This window comes from Dendrobates tinctorius, unplaced genomic scaffold, assembly GCF_039654945.1.
Source record: "Dendrobates tinctorius isolate UK_male_01 unplaced genomic scaffold, ASM3965494v1 ptg000134l, whole genome shotgun sequence".
Lineage (NCBI taxonomy): Eukaryota > Metazoa > Chordata > Amphibia > Anura > Dendrobatidae > Dendrobates > Dendrobates tinctorius.
In genome coordinates this window covers 26527394-26550114 of record NW_027361802.1, presented here as the reverse complement: position 1 = coordinate 26550114, position 22721 = coordinate 26527394, and positions in this window count along the sequence as shown.

The following is a 22721-nucleotide window of genomic DNA, read 5'->3' as shown; positions in this document are numbered from 1 at the left end:
GCGCGTTATTGCACTTTTTGTTTGGCAGTATGATGATAAAGCTTTATTTTTTACTTCGTTTTTTATTTTTATTTTTTAAGGGGTTCAATAAAGGGGTTAACTAGTGGGACAGTTTTATAGGGCGGCAATATCAAATATGTGTACTTTTATTGTTTTTTTATTTTCAAAAAATGAATTTATTAGGGAATATTTTTTTTTAAATTTATTTAGCGATTTTTTATAAATTATTTTTACACTTTTTTTTTCTTTATTACATTGTCCCAGAGGGGACATCACTGTCATGTGACAGATCGCTGATCTGTCACTTCACAGATCGCTGTGACAGATCAGCGATCTGTCACAGGCAGTGCTGGAGGCTTCCTCATACCGGCACTTTGCAGGCATGAGGAAGTTGGCTCCCTGCAGGCCCCCAAAAGTCCCCGCCGCCATATTGGATCTGGAGACCTGCAGGACAGGAGGCCCCTGGAGCAGCGCTGCACATTGCACTGCTGCGGGGGTCTCAGGGAAGCACAGAGGGAGCCCCCTCCCTCCCGATGCTTCCCTAAACCCCCGGTACACTGCGATCATGTTTGATCACAGTGTGCCATGGGTTAACATGTCGGGGGCGGTCCGTGACAATCTGTGATAATCAGCTGACACCCGGCCGCGATCAGCTGCACTCCCCCCATGAGCGCAGCTGATCGCGCTAGATGTACTATTCCGTCCTTGGGACTTAGGTCCCAGGTCACATGGATGGAATAGTACATCTAATTTAGGAAAGGGGTTAAGTGACGATCCGTCTTCTGGAGGCAGCGGTCGGTCTCCGGGACCTTCGCCGAGCCCCTAGTCCAAAAATTGATGCAGCCAAGACAGTTAAGGCCACTGCACTGTCCGGGTCCAACGTAGACCTGCAAGTCTAAACTGGCAAAACAGGGCTCGAATATCTGTCCCATACCCGGTTTCTCTTATGTTGCACGTGTGCTGTACTCACGGACATGGATCATACAGCACCCTGCTCTCTGACTGTCACCGGGCACCCTGCACCTCTCTCTCTCAACTCCCCAGTTGGTAGCGGCAGGAGTAAACAGATGCAGGCCTGCGCAGCGCCAGTGCCCGAGGGACAGAGTACCTCTCTCTCTGCTGCACACCGCCTTTCCACGCCAAAACTGTCTGCCATTGCGCGTTACCTCTTAGCCTCGCCTCCTGCCTCTAGGTCACCGGGTCTGTCTGCTGCAGTCCATTGCAGCATCGGCGGTTCCGTTGCAGAGCGCGCTGCCTGCCTTGCTATTCGCACGCTGACTGCGGGGGCCTCTCTGCAGCTTTGCACGCTTCTTCCCTCAGCTTCAGGCTGGATTCCCTGACTAAACATGCCCCCTCTTCCTGGGTCATGGGGCCTGTACAGTCACCTATTTCTTCCCCTGGGAAACAAGGGAGACAGCCTCGACAGTTCTGGACCTGGTGCAGCACAGGTACCGCAGCCCAGACTTCCTCCTTACTTTCTCTCTCCTTTAGCTCGCCATTCCACGGGTGAGAGTTCCTTCATCAAATGTTCACACTCCTCTATTTCTTGCACCATACACTGCCAAACAAAACTGGTCTTAGCTATAACGAGTGGGAGGTATTTCCAGCTGTTGTCCGCTCAGTACGGTGCAGCTCAGGCTGAGCGGTAGAGTCAGGTTGAGTTGTAGCGGATGGGAGTATGTCCGGTTTCAAAGGAGCAGCCATCTCTGGAGTTTCAGGCCTACGTACCTTCCTTTGGACTGGCGGGTGGCAAACTATCCATTTCAGAGAACGAGTCAAGTGATTCTTCCTCATCACATTCGGGAACCATGGGAACCATGGGAGTGAGTGTTTCAGGGACGCTTGGCACTTTCTCTCCTCCTTCGGGATCTTGGGACAGGCAGGGACGCAACATGCTACATTGGACTATTCAGGTAGGCGCCCCTTCTTCCCCTTCAGGTTGAATCTCATAGATGGGACCATTGGATCGAATTTGGCCTTTCACCCGATTTGCCGCCATGCTCCTGAGTAACACAGACATCTCACTGTAGGCAGATGACTCATTCTGCCTCACTTCTCTGCGTCTGACGCCATGACACTGCCTTGCTCTGTGTGACGCTTCCCTCCGCTCACCTTACCATTTCTTCCAGGTACAGCATTCTCTCCAGTGAGCATGACCTTCGGAGGGGTGAGCGAATCTTTGCCGTCGGCACTCTCGTGTAGGGCAACTCCTTGACATGTGTCCCATTTTTCCACAAGTCCAACACTCACTTCTGCGCCTGTCTGGTGGGCACTTCGATCTGGATCGCTGTCGTCCAGAAGAGGCATGTCACCTCTGTAATTGCTCTTCATCCCAGATCATGGGATTCAATTCTGGGGCTGCTGCTGGAGTTTCTCTTACTATCTGTTTCTCTCCTCTATCTTGTCCTATTTCTTGCCATACATTACCCCCGGGCTATGGGATTGGATTCCAAGATAGCAGCAAGGGCTTCCTTTAGGCTCCCTATTTCTGACCTCATTTTCCGCATTCCCTGCTGTAATTCGTGGGACCACTCCGACTCTTCCTCATTCGGGATTGGTACTTTGTGGCTCTGGACCATCCCTGCCAAGGCTGCGGTCCTTGCTCCTGCTCCCTTATACGTGCTTCTGCCCCATTTTCTACAAAAGTCATACAAGCGAAAACCAGAGAAAAAAGTCCATTCTCATATACAAAATATATATATTTTTATTGGTCACATAATAAATAACACATATTAAACAGACTCATAGAACACAAAGCGTATTCAAAAGCTTATTGTGAGGGCACACAGACACTGTAGTCGCAGCATGAGCAAAAACTTCACAATCCTCCATAAGAATTAGCACAAAAAAGCAGCAATATGTATTTACACCAAAAAAGGGGTTAAGAAAAGTGCCAAGTGCAATTAAAGTGCCGGCGTAATAGCAAAATAGTCTCCACGGTTCTTAAATAGCAAATCTCAACAATTCATAAAGTAAGGCAACCATAGAGAGTCATAGAACAGGAGGTGCATGTCTTACCCATATGTAGCTGTCAGTGTCGGTGCCCAACAAGCAGCCCCGATGCGGGTTTCACGTGGGCTTACTCGGGGGGCTGTATTTATTGGTGTGTCCACGTTTACTAGTTGTCCTAACAAAAGACATATTGATAGTAATTAATTGATATGTATCAGTGGATTTTTTTCTTAAAAGTCATACGCGGCATGGCACACAGGCGCTCCCGCAAAGCTTGCTTAAGCGTCACATCTCTGATGCCTGCCACAAACTGGTCTCTCAGTATCATGTCAGTGGACTCCACTCTGATTACCCCCACATTATCCCAGCGAGTGATATGCGCTTGTATCCCCTGCAGCACATTAATGTACTGCATCACAGACTCCCCTTCCCTTTGGACACGGAGGAACAAGCGCATCCAAAGTTCTCCAACATCAGTGGGATCTCCATGCATTTCCTCTAGGATATGGAATACCTTGGTCATCGTGTCCCATTCATGAGGAGGGCGGAACATTACAGAGTACTGGGCCTCACCATCTAGGGACATTAATGCTATCTCTGCCTGCAGCGAAGGAGCCATGGGGTACATTCACATCATGCTCTTAACTCTTTCAGTCCAGTTCCACAAACATCACTTTGCTCCCCGTGAACTTTGGGAGGTAACTAAGCATCGCCCTCAAAGATAAGCTGACCCTTGGGGTACCCATCACCGCTTGGTCTACCACCTCTGCACCCATGGACTGCAATCTTCCGACTTTGCCAAGTGTTAGCTGGTTGCGAGATGCAGTGACGGACAGGAGGCAGAGCAAGGGTTAACAACATTAACAGTTTTAATTGAACAGGGGGTTAACTCCTCGCAGAGAGATGAATTGTTAAGAGAGTAGATGACATGAAAAATAAATGCAGAGTAATAACAGTCCAGTTAGTAAACTTATCGTGTCCTTTATGCTCCTCAGACAATGATGATCTGCTGAGGGTTGTAGTCCTGGCAACGGCTGGAATAGTCGTCACAGATGGGGTCCTTTAAGCGACGATCCATCTTCTGGTGACTGGGGTTGGTCTCTGGTACCTTCCGCTGAGCCCCTAGTCCTTAAATTGATGTGGCCAAGACAGTTAAGGCCACAGCACTGTCCAGGTCCAATGTAGACCGGCAAGTATAAACTGGCAAATCAGGGCGCAAATGTCTGTCCCATACTCAGTTTCTCTTATGTGGCACGTGTGCAGTACTCACAGACACGGAGCATATGGCACCATGCTCTCTGACTGTCACCGGGCATAATGCACCTCTGTCTCTCAAGTCCACGCTGGTAGCCGTGGGAGTAAATGGATGCAGGCCTGCGCAGTGCCAGTGCTCAAGGGACAGAGCACCTCTTTCTCTGCTGCACGCCACCTGTCTGCTCCAAAACTGTCTGCCATCATGCGGGCTTCCTCTTAGCCTCGCCTCCTGCCTCTAGTTCACCGGGTCTGTCTGCTGCAGTTTGTCACAGCGCAGGCAGTTTAGGTGCAGAGCGCGCTGCCTGCCTTGCTGCTCGCACGCTGACATTGGGGCCTCTTTGCAGCTTTGTGCACTTCTTCCCTCAGCTTCAGGCCAGGTTCCCTGACTAAACATGCCCCCTCTTCCTGGGTCATGGGGCCTGTCTGGTACCCTATGCCTTCCCCTGTGAAACAGGGGATGCAGCCTCGACAGTTCTGGACCTGGCGCAACACAGGTACCCGCAACCCAGTCTTCCTCCTTACAAGTGTTCTGTTTGCTTATTCATTATTAGGCTTCAGCTATCTTTTTGTCCGCTGATTCTGTGTGTTGAGGAGAGCCTTAAGTTCAAATACTTAATTAACCTCAAGTGTATTATTTCACCTTACATGAGCTTTTTCAGATCAAAGTGTGACACTAAAGATGGCTGCCAGCACCTCATACCATGTGCTCATAAAACTGGAATTTCCTGTTTGGTCAAACCATCATGTGCTCCATGGATCCACACACGACGACACCCACTGTGATGACCTCATGGACCAACCCAGCCTGATGACCTCATGGATCCGCCCAGACCAGCTCACTGCCCAACCCACTAACCAATGGAATACATCTGGACACTCCCATTTTAGAGTCAACCGAGCCCCCTAACAAGGTACATAAAAACCTATGTGTGAATCAATAAAGTCTCTCACTTCTCTTGCTCTCTCTTGGAGCTGTGCCATACATTGATCAAGAGAGGTTACATCCAATTGTGTGGTGTGATTTCTTTTAGTGCACACTGATCAATACCCATTGGGCCAGGAGCAGGCAACTATTGAACATTACATATTGTTCAACCAAACATGTGTCAGGTCTTTATTTTATTCAAGCCTATTTGGGGCATATGACTTACAGTATAGCAATAATTATTATTTATCTTTATTTTTTTTGTAGCCTTTACAGCAATTGTTATTCACATTTGATCCACCATCTGGTAAAGATGTCTTTTTGCCTTACTCAATTGTTGTTATCTTTGGGTCTTTCCTTCATTTCACTTGTACTTACCTCTGTGACATTTACTTTATTATTTACTTTGGAACAGTCTCAAATCATTCCTATAACAGCACAGCATTAGTGCTCTCAGTGCATAGTTCAGCCCACTCTCCAGATTACATTTGTTCATAACAGTGTGCTTGATAGCAACCACAAGTCTATCAGTTTTGCATGCGCCTGTGGACTACTCACAGAAATACATTGTATCATTTATTCATACTTAGGCTTAATTCTAAATGTTTGTAATGATGCATGGACACTGGTACCTATTTTCTCTCCTCTACTATATCTAATCTTGCCTATATAGCAAATGCACTCTTCACCGACAGAAATAAGCCCCTCAACTCCCCTCTGATTGATATCCATATCATTTCTTAGCAGTAGTATCACTTTCTTTTGTAGGTGGGTTGGTCTCCATCACCTCGTACAGAGCATGTGGATTGCAGGACAATCTATAGCTTTCTAGTCTGCTCACCAACCCCACTCCTATCCATTCCATAGCTCTCCACTCTTCAGTCAAACAGTCACATTTACTGACAGGATGGTTTTTATCAGGGGCATGACCCATATTCTAATGCTAAATGCTGTTCTGACTCAGCAGCTGGGTGTATTATCCAGCATAGCACTACCTTTGCTCTTAATCAGTGGCACCGAAAATCTATGTTGTATCAGTGGCGTCCTGTCAGTATAATGTGACCCAAGACGTATATCCCAATAGCAGACGTTCACTTGCACCCACAAGCACAACATTTATCCTATTTTTTTGTCTCACTTTATTTACATCCCCACATTTCACATTGGAGGTAATATACAATGAAATATAGATTAGTAGTAGAAACAAGTGCAAGAACAGGTATATACATTACAAGTTTATCTGGCTTTATGTTGCTAACTTTCCATTTCTTTGGGACAGCTTATCAAACAATCACAGGCAAACAATAATTTATATGAACACATTGGAAAACCTTAATAAATCATTATGATTATGGGTAATATATGTCTATAGTCCCTAATGCTTAAATAAGCACATCAGCTGCATTCAATGTAAACTGTAAAATGATGATAATTACAGTCAGAATAAACTGAATGTAGCAGTAAATAGGAATTATTATAAATAAAAAATTGAAACAGTCACAAAATTTGGCAAAAACAGTACCTGGTTATTGATATGCAATAGGATAAGGGGCATAGGATACAGTAGGAATAAAACCCACACAAAAAAGTACAAGTGTGTTACTGCCTGTTGCGAAGACCCATAGAGATTTGATGGAAGACGGTGGCATGTGATCACAACAGAGAAAGTACAGCTGTTACTTTTCAGGAGTTGGTAAAGTACCATTAACGTGACCTACAGAGATATGAACTGGTAAGGTAAGTCGTCACCTGACTATGTGCTACTCCTTGCAAAAGGTGTGTATCACCTATTGGTTTAGGTCCCCAATGACCAATTAGATCACAAAACACAAGAATACCTTTGAAGCGAAAATGAACTGAGTTTCTTGTGTGCAAACCTCGGCTTACAGTCTTTGTATCCTTTAAAGATATTCAATTTTTTAATCCTTACTAAATTAACCAATCAGTTGGTGAAGTGATTCAACTGCATAAAAAATGCCATATACCATGAGACATGGTTTTATTCTACTTTCTTTCTGTGACATACTTGCATAGTCATACAGTTCCATATATCTATGCATACATTCTACAGGACTGGCAATCAAAAAAACCAAAATGTTGTGACTACCAGAAGAATGATCATGTTTCCAGAAACTATGGCATTAATATACGTGTAATCTACTGTACAATACTGATAGCAGAAAGGAAGCAAAACCATGAATTACTATGTACATAAAATTAGAAAATATGTGTGTGAGTAACAGCAAAGGAACGAGATTTCTTATCTTAACAAAGTACAAGCAAAAGGCTGAAACTGATAAATGAGTCTGTGTGTTTATTACAATCTATATAGCGCATTTGACCAAATGCCATGGAAAACATTTATTTTCTACATGAGCCACATAAACAACTAATTCTAAAACTGTCAAACTATAAAGGTCAGACTTGCAGTTTTCAGTGGTAACACTTCATTTGTCTATTCCATTCTTTATATATTAAAATTTCATAGCACAAAATACTGAAAAAACCACACCTATAAATAGCACAAATCATAGCCTTATTTATTTCTCATTATGTTTCCATATACACGTCAATCTCTTCAGAACATTTAAAGTATGAGGTTGCTTTTTTATTATATGGGCAGTTCATAGTGTCCTTTGCAATTAGCATAGTGGTAATGAACATTGTACATATTATTATAAAATGTCATGTTTGCATTACATTTCATTGTATAGTCAGTTACTCTAGGGTGTACCAGTTTTTTTATTTTAACAGACTCCTGGAACCTGAAAGTTTTATTTCAACTCCATTTTTCAGAGCCATAATGGGCCTACCTTAAAGGTGGATAGGGCCCCTTCTGTATGATATATGGCATAGCTTCATGAACAGTAGCACACTGGAAGTAATGCTACATACTGCCTCTGTCAGGGCCTGTGAGGTTCAATCCCATGCGTGAGCTTATTTGCCTTGTTCTCATTAGTAGTCCGTACTATTGCAATTTGAACATTATTGTAATATGAATCCTGTCTACACACACTGACTTACAGATGTCGTCACCACATAACGTGGGAAGTTCTGAGACATTGTGCCTGCTCCAATTTAAATTATAAAATTCAAAAATGTGCAGTGAAGAGCTACGATGATACATTTAGCATCAAAGCAGATCTCTCGTTATTGCATACCTTGGTCAGGGTTTTATAGGTATTTAATAGTCATACATGGTAACAATAACAATAATGGTAATTGGCTTAGCCTATTTCTAAATATGTGCTGGCATTAGCATACATACTTCTCATTGGCTAAAGGTAATACTGCCTACACCCAGCTGAAAAGTTAAGTTTGTTTCCTCTCCTTAGGTCTCGTTTCTCCAACTTTCCTATGTTTTCTCTAAGTTTGTTAGACAAAGACATTTCTAAGGAACCTCTGTTATCTCATGCACACATTCTGGCTCAAACTCCATCTTGGAAAGCAGTAAAGAATGTATAGAATATCCACAATAGAGTTGGGATTGATAAATATAAATCCTGCGCTTACAATTCCCTTCTCATATGGCAGTGGTGGAATGTTCCAGCTGAAGTGCACGTCTACAGACTCCCCAGATACATTCTCCTTCCCTAATAGAAAAAGCATGTCTACCTATCTTCCTACATCGCTTCATCGGATTCTCTGGATCGGTCTACCTGTCACACCATCATTTGAACACACACACACAAAAGCCACAACAAGGAAGGAAACTATACGGGTGTCACATTCATGTGCTGGTCAGAGTTGGCATCCAACAGTTGGGAATATTAGATGTCATTTATCCAGCCCACATTTTTATTCACTGTAATGTTGGGGAATAGCGATTCCGATCCAACTGTTACTTGATCTCTGGCTTTGAACTCATCTGGTACTTCTCTTGGGACTTCAATAGCATCAATGTACATGTGAGGGTCAAAAAGAGTAGGAATACTGGTGTCACGCTTGTCTGAATTCAGAATCACAATCTGAAATGGTATCAGGAATTTAACAATAATACACTATTGCCCTTCCATCCCACTGGCAGTACAGGATAAAAGTCACCACTTTCACACATCTACCAAAAGTCAGTCCTAGCTATCATCTGATTCAGGAGGGCATGGTCTTGTACCAAGTTAGTGATAGTGGTGGGATTGCAGTTCAAGGAACCAAAGCGCTTTAAGTCAATAGTACCTGTTAAACTCTGGAAACACTTGTAATTCCCGGGATGGGGGCTAACTCCATTGGCCTTTACATGTTTAGGGTTTATAAGGGGATAATGCAATTGCTGGAGCTGTAGTATTTTCTCCTTCTGTACTAGAATATAGCAGGGTTTGTCTGGTTCCTTACAGAGAAGGGCATCATGAAAGAGTCTTTGGAATTATTGGAATTGTGAAATTTCTTTGTCCTTGCCTGGTTATGGTCGTGCATGGAGCTCTGGACCGAGTTTTTGCCTTGTTATTCAGGGAATTGGTTGCTTCCACACCCTTGGCTGCTTGGAGTATCACGGTAGCCATGAGGACATGGGGTGGCTCTCTAATCATGGGCTTTAAACCTTCAACAAAGGTACAGGACAGTAAACAGGTGTGGACCTCGGATGTGCTCTCATATCCTAAGTCATGCCATCTTTGCCATTGCTGGATATAATATTTTTCTACTCTAAGCTAAGGTGGAGGGCACCACTCCGGACAACAAGGATCACCTGTAGTATGCTGCGATCAATTGAAAACGGGAAAAAGGAAGAAAAAGAGGCATACTAATACCAAGGATCACTCGTGAATTTAAATTATAAAACAAAAAAAATTTATTGATACACATAAACACTCCAAATATAAAAACAGTAAAAGCCTATATAGGCACTCATAACACATAAGCCTATAATAAGGCTGTAAGTCATCCCACTACACTCCTTAATCTGTCCCAGCAATAGAGGTGCAAACGGAATTTGATTGCAAAACACCACCTTAATTAAATGGTACTTTAAGCAACCGCCTATATTAAACCAACCAAGTTGGGTGGATATCTATATTTGTTTAGGTAAGTAAACATACAAGGCAATTGCCACCTATACACCCACAGGCAATAAATCCAGCCAGATATTTGAGCAACTCAAGAGAAAAAACACAAAGGCAGCAGTCTGACATCTGAGTGCAGATTACAGGTGCAGATAAATATGAACCCAAACACTAGAGTTGAGCGAAACGGGTCGGCCAAATTCAGAATCCGACGACTTTTGCTAAAGTCAGGATTTGCCGATCGAAACCCGACCATAGCGTGAGGTCGGCCATGAGGTCGCCGACTTGAGCGCCAAAGTCACATTTCCAACAATCCTTCCAACGCCTATTTTCAGCCAATCATAAAGGACGCACACTGTGGGCAATGCGATTACGTCAGCAGCGGCCCCCACCATGTTAGAGAAGGGCATGCAAGTGATTGGCTGGCTTTGTGTGGCGTCACTGTGCCTATAAAAGGCCGTGACTGACGACCGCCATCTTACTTCTGCTGATCTTAGCATAGGGAGAGGTTGCTGCTGATCGTTCTCAATAGGGAGAGAGTTTAGGCAGGGAAAAAGTCAAAAAAATTGCTTGTGCTGATAGCGAATGTCACTGTAAAACACAACTGTATAGTGTGCAGTGTCAGGGGAGGATATATTTGTGTGCAGCAGCTCTGATGGTTATTAGGGTGCCTTATAAGGCTCCCTGATAGCTGCATTGCTGTTTGCACACTGCTGTGCAGAGTGCTTTTTTAAAAGCAAAAATATTTTTATTCCTTTTTTCTGCACAGTTACCAATCCTTCATTTTTTCACACTTTTTTGTGCAGTTGCTTTGTTGGTGATTAGGCTGCCTTATAAGGCTCCCTGATAGCTCCATTGCTGTTTGCACACTGCTGTGCAGAGTGCTTTTTTAAAAGCAAAAATATTGATTTTGTGACACTCCAGAGTCCGGTTGTCACAGTGACATTGCCTCCCTCTAAGAGGTGAAGTCATGCTTGGAGGCAGAAAGGGCCTCCATGCCAGGCAGCATAGATTTAATCACAATTTCCTGCTGCAGATCAGAAAAGGGAGCTGCCTTATAAATTCTGGCCAGCAGAGGGGGTTGGTGAGTCAGTTAGAAATGAGCTGAGGGAGTTGTCATGGAAACGAAACAGCTGTGAGGAAAAATGACAGTTAAAACGTGAGGTAAAATAGATCTTTCTGGAAGATCCTGTCAGATGAAGACAGGGAGCTGATCTGTGAAGAAGGAATAGGACAAGAGCAGAGACTGAGAGGCTCTGGGGAAGCTAAAATACTGCATATAGCAGACCCCTGAGTGAAGCGCTAATAGAAGAAAAGGGACATCAGAGTCCTAGGCTGACAGGAAGTGTACGCCCTGATAACCGAATCTGAAAGTACAGGGGATTGTAAATTCTTGTACACATTGAACACCTGAGGGCACGTCAGCAGATAAGAAACCTGGGGCTGATGGTGAAAAGGACGGTACCCGTGGAATAGGCTCACGCTGACAACCGTACAGGTCAGTGAAACCATCACGAATAGAGGGTTGCAGCATAGTTATATACAGCGGAGACCCACACACATAGCGCAGAAAGGAAGGTCCTAAATCCCCACCTGGCAAGGTGGATCCCCTGAATGCCTCCAGGCGAGCCGGACTCATTCCATCACCTGTATGTGGTACTCCGGACTGCAACCTATTACCAGTAAAAGGTAAAGAAACTGCACCTCTCTGTGTCTTTCTCTCATTTCTCTGCACCCCAACGTTCACAGTCATTTTTGCTATTTATTTAACATCTTTGCCCTGGGACTACAGCCCTACCTGTGGAGGGCTACAACATCATAGCTACACCCAACATCCATCCCAGAGAAGCAACACCGCAGCGCTGGTCACCTCTGACTAGAATACCACAGGTGGCGCCACGTATTTCACCGTCTAGTAACTTTATTTTCATTTTTACCACATAAATACCACACAACTTTCCCCTATTTTATTACTGGATGCCTCTGGGCCACGGACCGGGTTGCCGCCGACGTGACACCGTCCCCCATTGAAGTCGACGGGCCCGGTACCGAGTACCCCCAGGCCCCGCGGGGCACTCCATTTTTTTCACATTTTTTTGTGCAGCAGCTCTGTTGGTGATTAGGCTGCCTTATAAGGGTACTTGATAGCTGCATTGCTGTTTGCACACTGCTGTGCAGACTGCTTTTTTAAAAGCAAAAATCCTTTTATTCCTTTTTTTCTGCACAGTAGATACTGAGCGTAAATTTTTTCACACACCGTATAGAGGTTTATGCTCCTCACACACTTCCGTGTACCGGCTGGTATCACGGACAAATAAATGCTATATGTGTGTGACTCCGTAACAAAATTACACGGAGATTAACATTTTTCCATACATACACCGAATAGAGGTGTCCGATTATCAAACAGTATAGGAGATCTGGTGTTCTTATAACGGTGAAATCTACACAGAGTCAGCATGTGTGTGTGATTCTCCATAAATACATATACGGACATTTCCATTTCTCTATACACCATATTGAGCAGTCCAATTGTCAAACAGTATTGGATATCTGGTGTTCTTATTACTGTCACATCTACACAGAGACACTGTGTGTGTGTGACACTCCATAAATACATACACGGACATTTCCATTTCTTTATACACCGAATTGAGCAGTCTGATTGTCAAACAGTATCGGATATCTGGTGTTCTTATTACTGTCACATCTACACAGTCAGCGTGTGTGTGTGACACTCCATAAATACATACACGGACATTTCCATTTCTTTACACACCGTATTGAGCAGTCAAACTATCAAACAGTATCGGATATCTGGTGTTCTTATTACTGTCACATCTACACAGTCAGCGCGTGTGTGTGACACTCCACAAATACATATACGGACATTTCCATTTCTTTATACACCGTATTGAGCAGTCCGATTGAAAAACAGTATCGGATATCTGGTGTTATTATTACTGTCACATCTACACAGAGACAGCGTGTGTGTGTGACATTCCGTAAATACATATATGGAGATTGACAGTTTCACCAACAACTTATACAGCTGTACACCTCTGATACAGTACCGTATATCTGCTTGTTGAATTACGTTGAAATACATACTGGGTGAGCATCTGTGACTCACAAAATATATATGGAGATTTCACTTCTTACATACACCTTACACAGCTGTACGCTACTCATACAGTACCATTTCTCTTCTGGTATCTTTGGTTAATTTTCCCAAACATGAGGAAGTCTGGTGGAAGAGGCCGCGGATGTGGGCGGGGGGCGCAGCTGGTACTGATGGTGGTGGTGGTGATAGTGCAGCGGCTGGTTCTGGCAAAAGCACGATAACAGCTAAGGCAGGAGGTGTTGAGCCTGCGTCATCGTCTGGCACAAGAAGGCCTTTAAGGTTCCCTTTTCTGGGAGTAGGTAAACTGCTTTTAAAGACGGAGCATCAGGAACAGGTTTTGGATTACATTGCCGAAACAGCCTCCAGCTCTATTGCCTCCTCTTCTGAAGTTACAAAAACTGCAAGCACAGAGTCGTCAGTGCAGGCCTCTGGTAAGGAGCAACACCTTTTGCTGTTTCCTTCACCCACACCAAAAGTGAAGGATGCTGCAGCACACACTTCAGATTACTCCATAGAGCTCTTTTCACATACCATTCCTGGGTTATCAAGTCAAATTCTGATTTCCCCAGTCCAAGATGAATCTGACATGGAGTGCTCTGATGTACAGCCACTGCTAGACGAATCTGCTGGTACATTCACCCACAGCACTACATTGCCCTCGCAGTCTACTGAGCCCGAATCAGTTCCTGATGAAACTCATGTGCCCCTTCCCGCATACTATACCACCTTACATGGTGACACAGAGGAAGGTACAGAGGAAGGTGCAGATGACATTGAAGACGAGGTCATGGATGACCCAGTTGTTGACCCGGATTGACATTCATTGGGGAAGGAGGGTGCTGGTGACAATGGGTCAGAACAGGAGAAGGATCCGCAGCAGGCATCATCATCGCAGCAGCTGTTATCCGGTAGGCCCGTAGCTGTCAAAAAACTTGGCAAGAGAACTAAAACAGTTGCAGGACAGCTTGGCCAGATGGTAAAAATAGCACAGCGTGCAAGCCCTGAAAATTTGTACCATAGTAGGAAGAGTGCAGTGTGGCAGTTTTTTGAACAAAATCCTACTGATGACGCAAAGGTTATCTGTAAGAAGTGCCGAAGGACCTTTAGCAGAGGGAAAAGTCTAAGAAATTTGAATACCAGTTGCATGCTTAGACATTTAACCAACATGCACTTGCAAGCGTGGACGGACTACAAAAGCTCAGGTAGCACATGTGCACCTGCTCTGACTCAAGTTAGCCGGCAACGCTCCATTGCTTCCCCACTGTAAGGCCACCACTAAGCACACCACCATCAAGAAATGTTGAGGTGTCGTCGCTAGGCAAAACCAGTCACGCAAACACAATATTTTCGAGAGTAAACACTGAATCTAGGCCATCAACACCCTCACCATCACAACCCCTTCTCAGTCAGTCATGTCCAATGCTAGTTCCCCCATATGCAGCTGTCAAGTCCAGCTCACCCTACCAGACACTCTGAGTAGGACGCGAAAGTACTCATCCTCTCATCCGTGTACACTGGCTTTGAACGCCTACATTGCCAAACTAATCTCGTTAGAGATGATGCCCTACCAGTTGGTAGAAAGCGAAGCTTTCTGAGAGCTCATGGCCTACGCTGTCCCACGCTATGACCTACCCAGTCGGCACTTCTTTTCTCGAAAAGCCATCCCTGCCCTCCACTGGCAGGTGAAAGACCGCATTGTCCATGCACTAAAACAATCAGTGAGTGGAAAGGTGCACCTCACAACAGATGCATGGACCAGTAGGCATGGCCAGGGTCGTTACATGTCCATCACTGCGCACTGGGTTAATGTGGTGGATGCAGGCTCCACAGGGGACAGTGGTGGTGGAACAGTGTTGCCTAGCCCACGGTATAGGAAACAGTTGGCTGTAGACATTCGACCTTCCTCCAGAAGCGAAAACTCGTCGACAGAGCGCAGTCGCACGAGCACTCCATCCACATCTGTCAGTGTTGCACACGAGTTGTCCCACTATCGAACAGCTAGTGGTAAGAGGCAGCAGGCTGTTTTAAAAATGATGTGTTTGGGCGACAGTAGACACACCGCGGAGGTACTGGCCAAGTACTTGCATTAACAAACTGAGTCATGGCTGGGCAGTCTACATCTTGAGCCAGGCAAGGTAGTCAGTGATAATGGGTGGAATTTTGTGGCAGCCATAGCCCTTTCAAAACTCACACACATACCTTGCCTGACTAACACCTTGAACCTGGTGGTGCAGTGCTTACTAAATAATTATCCGGAGTTAACAGCCCTGCTCCACAAGGTGCGAAGACCTTGCTCGCACATCCGTCACTCAATCGTCCACTCCAGTCGTATGCAAAAGCTGCAGCGATCACTCAACCTCCCCAAGCACCACCTAGTCATAGACGTTGCTACAAAATGGAACTCCACCATGCACATGGTTGAGAGGCTGTGCGAACAGAGGCAGGCTGTAATGCATTTGTGGGAGGATACACGGACAGGCAGTTTGAGGGCAGACATGGAATTGTCGGGTGTGCAGTGGTCAAAGCTGAGAGACCTCTGTAAAGTCCTTCAGTGTTTTGAGGAATGCACACGGCTGGTAAGCGCAGACGACGCCATCATAAGCATGAGCATACCACTTATACATCTGCTCATGCAAACTTTGACGCACATCAAGGATCTGGCGTCTGCAGCTGAGGAGCAACAGGAGGAGGAGGAGGAGGGAATCCTTGATTATAGTCAGCCATTGTCTGCTCAGGGAACTGTCGTGGACGAGGTGGAGGAAGAAGAGGAAGATGAGGAGGAGGATGAGGGGGACGATTATTTTGGGGAGTAGGATGCTTCTCAGGGGACAAGAGAACATGTGGGCGTGCCAAGGTCAGGTACAGAGTTTGTGCGTGACTGGAGGGATGTGGATTTGCCAGAAAGTGCTCCTCCACCCACCACTGGCAGTGCAGCATTGACACCTGGAACATTGGCCCACATGTGTGACTATACCTTGCGGATCCAAAAAAGGGACCCCCGCATTGCCAAAATGATGAGGGATGATGACTACTGGTTGGCCAGCATCTTTGATCCATGCTATATAGGCAAATTACACAACATCATGCCACAGGAGAACCTAGAGCTAATATTGGCTAACAAACAAGCAACTCTGGTAAACAGGTTGTTTGAGGCATTCCCAGCACACAGCAGCAGAGCTGGTTCTCCCACGAGCCGTAGTGGGAAAAAATGGAAGAGGTGTTCGTGGTGCACACAGTCGAACTGGTGTTGGAGACAGGGGTTTCCTGACCATGTTGTGATTTCTCAAGTCCCGCGTTCACGACAGCTAATACAGAATCGATTGCAAGTGACAGGAGACAGCAGTTGTCAACTATGGTTACAAACTACTTCTCCCATATCGAGGTTCTCCCTCACAGGTCATTCCCCTTTGATTATTGGGCCTCAAAACTGGACACATGGCCTGAATTGGCACAATATGCCTTACAGGAGCTCGCTTGCCCTGCTGGTAGTGTGCTATCTGAAAGAGTTTTCAGCACTGCTGGATCAATCCTGACAGAAAAAAGGACCCGTCTGTCGACCCAAAATGTTGATGATCTAACCTTCATTAAAATGAACCATGCATGGGTTTCCAAAGATTTTGTCCCACCCTCCCCTGAAAGCACATAGGTTGCCAGAAAAAAGGCTCACTTTTGTGCTTCTCTTTCTCTGACTTCTCCAATTCCTCCATTTGCCGCAGCTGAAAGTCCAGCCTACACATCAACATATGCCATTTTTTAAACCACCCGAAATGGGCTGCCCCCCCACCCCAGGCCTGGGGTCAACACCTGCCGCACCTGGGCAAGTGCTGTTGCCCTGAACAGGTGTGTGGCCCAACCTTTGGGCGACGGCACTGGCACAAGGCCCCTCATAGTACAATAAAGTGTCTCTGACGGTGGGGGGCCCACTCACCGTCAGACACACTGGCGTACTATGAGGGGCCCTGTGCCAGTACCGGCGCCCATGAGTGGGTCCCCCCTGCTTGCTCAAGGACACAGCACTTGCAATACTTACCTCTCCCTGCTCTACCGCTGTGCAGTCTGGCCAGTTAAATCCATCACAGGGACGGCAACTGCAAATTTGGTGTACTGATCGATGATGGTTAAGATGTAGCTATGTCCTGTCCTGCTGGCCTCTACCTTCAGATTACCAATGGCTACCATTTGTAATGGACGTCAACTCCCAATCGGATGCAATGGTGCTTTATGATCACCTTTCACATTTTTCATATTCACAGACATGTGACATTTCTGCCACCATTTTTCAATATGTCCTGTCATGGCAATCCAATAGAATCCCCTACAGCCTGTAGCTTGTGTGTTTTGCACTCCAAAGTGACCAGACAGATCATGATAGACAGTGAGGACCATGTCTACAGCTCTCCCTGTGATCACAATTTGATGGAGACGAGTTACGGTGATGGGATCGACGCAACTGCGATACAGCAACCCTTTCTTCACTAATTTGCGTTTTAGCTGTATCCACAGTTAAAGTTATTGAGGGTCAGCATCGCCTCTGCGAATTCTCCCAGGAGGTTTTCCCGTGATTACAAGTTCAAAAACATCTAAAATCACTCGACTTTACGTCTGTACTTTTATCGATCTACCTTCCTCTAGCGGAGAGTCTGGACTGGCAGATTGACACTGAAATATAAACGAAGATTTCAAAGTACTCCAACACTGTACACTGGTGTACGTTTCGAATACATTTCCCTTTTTCTCATTTTTATATTCGGGTGTAATCCATACTGAGCCTGTGAGAGTTTGTGTCTTACTCTTGAAAAATATATGTAGATCGCAAAAAGACCCAAACACTGTATACAGCAGTATGCTTGGGATCCATTCGCCTTTTACTGCTTTTCATATTGTGGTGTAATCCATACTGGGCCTTAGAGCGTCTGTGTCTGCCTCCTGAAATAAATACGGAGATTTTGAATGTTGAAACTATACTATATATACCTTTGTTCTGGTGATACTGTACCCTTTTTCTACTTTTTAGTTTGTTGTCGAATCCATACTGGCCATGAAAGCGTCTGTGTCTGCCTCCTCAAATATATAAATAGATTTATAATGTTGAAACTATACAATATATCCCTGTTATCTGGTGTTAAAATGAAACGCCACGCAGAGCCGGGGGTTACACAGTACCGGGCCTTTCAGCCTCTCTTCTTTATTGGGACCCGGTCCGTGGCCCTGGGTGTCCAATAAAGAAGATGACAGTTCAGATGAGGGGGAAGATGGTATGATAATTAATTTGGAAAAGGGGGATCGTGACGCCACCTGTGGTACTCGGCTAGGGTAGCCGATGCTGCAATGCAGATCCTCTGTGCCGGTGTTAAAGCAGACAAGATGATGAAGCTCTCCATGGGCAGAGCTGTATCCCAGGGCAGTTGAGATGGTGGTTGTGAGCCGTTGACGGTGATGGTGAGTGTAGCGTTTGTAGCAGGCGACTTGTAAAAGCCACCAAGGACACACTTGGGTGCAGTTTCTGAGTTTTTCCTCAAAAGTTTTGTGTACAAGATGACCCGATTGGTACTGTGTCATCCGAGGGAGGGGTCCGGAAAACTCAAAGGTAGATCAGGAACACCTGTTCAAGACTCCTCCTTGTGCATCCTTTCTAGGCCGTGTCTATGCGCTGATCTCTCCCTTCCTTCCTGTTGTGGGCCTTCGCAAACAGTGTCCCAAGCCGGCAGCCACGGATCACACCGGGCGACGTGAGTCATGCTTCGGGGTCCTTTATTCCAACTGCTGCCTTTTTGAGTATTGAATGCGGCTGCGACTGAGGCACTTAAAGTTACCTCAGCCTCCATCTTTCTAGCTAAGCCCTGTATTTCTCCACTACCTTCAGGAGCCACCTTCTCCAACGAGGCCTGGTCCTTCCTTCTCCAGAAACGGGCTTCACAGGTGGCTTATTGCACTTCCCGTGCCCCATAGACCCCTTCCTTCCAGTCTAGGAGCTTGGACAAGATTTTTCTCTCTTCTCTGACCCACAGCCCTCTCACAGCAATCCTGCTCTTACTCTGTCCTGTCATCGACTGACAACTCTCTAGAAAGATCCATTTACCTCAGACTAGCTCCACCCATCAACTGTCAGCTTGTTTTCTCTGATTGGATGCCCACAATCACTCCCCACCTAAGCTCCTCCCACTGTACCTAACCCCCAACACCCTTTCCTAGTCAGTCTGGGATGAGGCCATCCTCCCGCCGGGTACACCCAGAAAGCACTCACTAACATGTGTGTGTGTTGAGTGCAGAGTTAGGAGTCTTGAGTGGTGATCCCTCCTTACCTGAGGGTGGGATACCACACCTTTGGATGAGGTGCAGTACCTCTGTGGTGACCGTAAACTCAGGGGCTCCATAGTACCCTTTCTCAACTTTCTATATTGTTGTCAGATCCATACTGGGCATGAGAGCATCTGTGTTTGCCTCCTGAAATGTATATGGTGTCACGTCGGCAGGGTCCGCTGCCGTCTCTAGTCACCAGCCCCCATCTCTAGCCACCCATATAGATTTACAGTTAAAAGAACGCTCCCGAGAGTCAGTTAGGGAGAGGAGACCCTTTAGGCTATATCAAGCGCCCATTCTCCGCTCCCCGGCGTCTCCTAGTAATTCCGCTTCTGAGCCCATGCAGGTGGACCGAGTAAAGTTGTCCGAGCAACGACGCAGGGAGAGAATGACGCATGGGCTGTGCCTTTACTGAGGCGGGGCCAATCATTTTGTGCGCACTTGCCCAGAGAGGCCAGGAAACGCCTTCACCTAGGCCTGGCAAGAGAGGCCTTCCTATGTGATACTGATTCCTCTCTGCCCCTTACCAATTCGGCTCTAGTTGTTTTAGGTCGGGAGCGTAGATCTGTGAAGGCGTATGTGGACTCGGGTGCGGCTGGTAACTTCATCCGGCTCAAGGAGGTGGACCAGTTCCGGATTCCGGTGGTTACTCTAGAAAATCCTCGCACGATCGCCTCTGTGGATGGCAAACCGCTACCTGAACGCATCACGATGGTCACTGTTGAGGTGGAGTTACAAGTTGGAGCACTTCACCGGGGAAAGATCGCCTTCTACATCCTGCCTAAATTGTCTCACGCCATACTTCTCGGCCTACCCTGGCTACGCTTACATGAGCCCATTCTGGACTGGCGCTCTGGGGAGATCCTACGCTGGGGACACTCCTGCCATGAACACTGTTTGTTGTCAGTACCTCGTCCTGGATCACTACAAACTTCTGCCGATCTTCCTGGGCTTCCCACAGCTTATCATTTGTACGCCGATGTCTTCAGCAAGAAAGAGGCAGAGACCCTGCCGCCGCATTGGTCCTACTATTGCCCAATCAAGCTGATTTCGGGAGCTACTCCCCCCAGGGGGAGAACTTATCCACTGTCTCCAGAGGAGACCTCGGCCATGTCAGAGTACATCCGGGAAAACTTGGCCAGGGGTTTTATTCGGAAGTCATCTTCTCCTGCTGGAGCAGGGTTTTTCTTTGTCCGGAAGAAAGATGGATCCCTTCGGCCATGTATTGACTCCCGAGGCTTAAACAGTATCACAGTCAAAAATAGGTATCCTCTCCCGCTAATCCCTGAACTCTTTGACCATATGAGAGGGACCCAGATCTTTACAAAGCTGGATCTGTGGGGAGCCTATAACTTGATCCGAATCCGTGCCGGGGACGAGTGGAAAACAGCCTTCAATACTCGGGACGGCCATTACGAGTATTTGGTCATGCCTTTTGGTCTCTGCAATGCCCCGGCGGTGTTACAGGAATTTGTTAATGAGATCTTCCGAGACCTGCTGTACTCATGTGTCGTCGTATATCTAGATGACATCCTCATCTTTTCACCTGACTTATCCTCCCATAGGAGGAGTGTTCGGCTGGTCCTGCAACGCCTACGGGAGAACTGACTCTATGCTAAAATAGAGAAATGCCTGTTTGAGCAAACTTCATTGCCCTTATTAGGGTATATTATCACGGACTCCGGGGTGAAGATGGACCCCGAGAAATTATCTGCTGTACTCAAATGGCCACGTCCGGTCAGAGTAAAAGCCATCCAACGGTTCCTGGGATTCTCAAATTATTACAGGCAGTCTATCCCTCACTTCTCCTTGGTGACCAAGCCCATCTCCGCTCTGACTCGAAAGGGGACAAAAGCAAATGTTTGGTCTTCAGAGGCCTTTCTTGCCTTGTAACGGTCCTTTGCTACAGCCCCGATTTTACACCGGCCGATAGTTAGTAGGCCCTTCGTCCTAGAGGTGGATGCGTCCTCCACGGGAGCAGCGGCGGTCCTTTCCCAGCGGACGTCTTCGGGCCACTTGGTGCCCTGTGGGTTCTTCTCTAAATCATTCTCTCCCACAGAATGCAACTATTCAATTGGAGATCGGGAATTAATGGCCATTAAGATGGCTCTGGAGGAGTGTCGGTATCTTCTGTAGGGGACGGGCCATCCATTTACAATCTTCACGGACCACAAGAATTTGGCGCATCTTCAGTCCGCGCAAAGACTCAATTACAGGCAAGCCAGGTGTTTGCTGTATTTTTCCTGCTTTGACTTCAAACTCCATTTTCGGCCTGGGAATAGGAATACCAAGGCTGACGCCCTATCGAGGTCTCTGCAATCACCTGAGACTGAAGAGGTTCCTTCTTATATCATTGAGCCAGCCAAAGTTATCACCGTGGAACCCGTGACACTTTCCCTCATTCCGCCAGGCAAGACATTCGTCCCACAGAATAAGAGATTAGATGTGCTAGACTGTGGGCACTCCTCCGAGATTGCGGGACATGTCAGGGTCAAGAAAACTCTCAGCCTTTTCTCTCGCTACTATTGGTGGCTTTCTCTTTGTCAAGATGTGACAGATTTCGTAGCCTCCTGCACGACTTGTGCTCAGAACAAAGTACCAAGGAGTCTGCTGTCCGGCCTGCTTCACCCTCTGCCTCCACCTGAGGCCCCTTGGTGACAGATAGGTATGGACTTCATTACTGATTTACCCCGCTCTTCTGGGTGTACTACTATCCTAGTAGTGGTCGATCGCTTCTCCAAGATGGCCCATTTTATCCCGTTGCCTGGATTACCTACAGCACCTGAGTTGGCCAAGGTCTTCATCCACCAGATTTTCAGACTCCCTCAACGAATTGTGTCTGATCGAGGGGTCCAGTTTACCTCCCGATTCTGGAGATCACTCTGCACCCTCATGGGTATACCTCTGGATTTCTCCTCTGCCTATCATCCTCAGACCAATGGGCATGTGGAGTGGATCAATCAGGCATTGGCAGTCTACCTGCGTCACTTTTCTAACGCCCATCAAGACAACTGGGTGTCACTCCTGCCATGGGCAGCGTTCGCCCATAACAATCATCCTAATGAGTCCACCACTAAAACGCTGTTCTTTGTGGTTTCTGGCCAGAATCCTGGTGTTCCGCTGCCTGTCTCCACACCTTCTGGTGTTTCCGCAGCCGATGCCATCTCTTCAG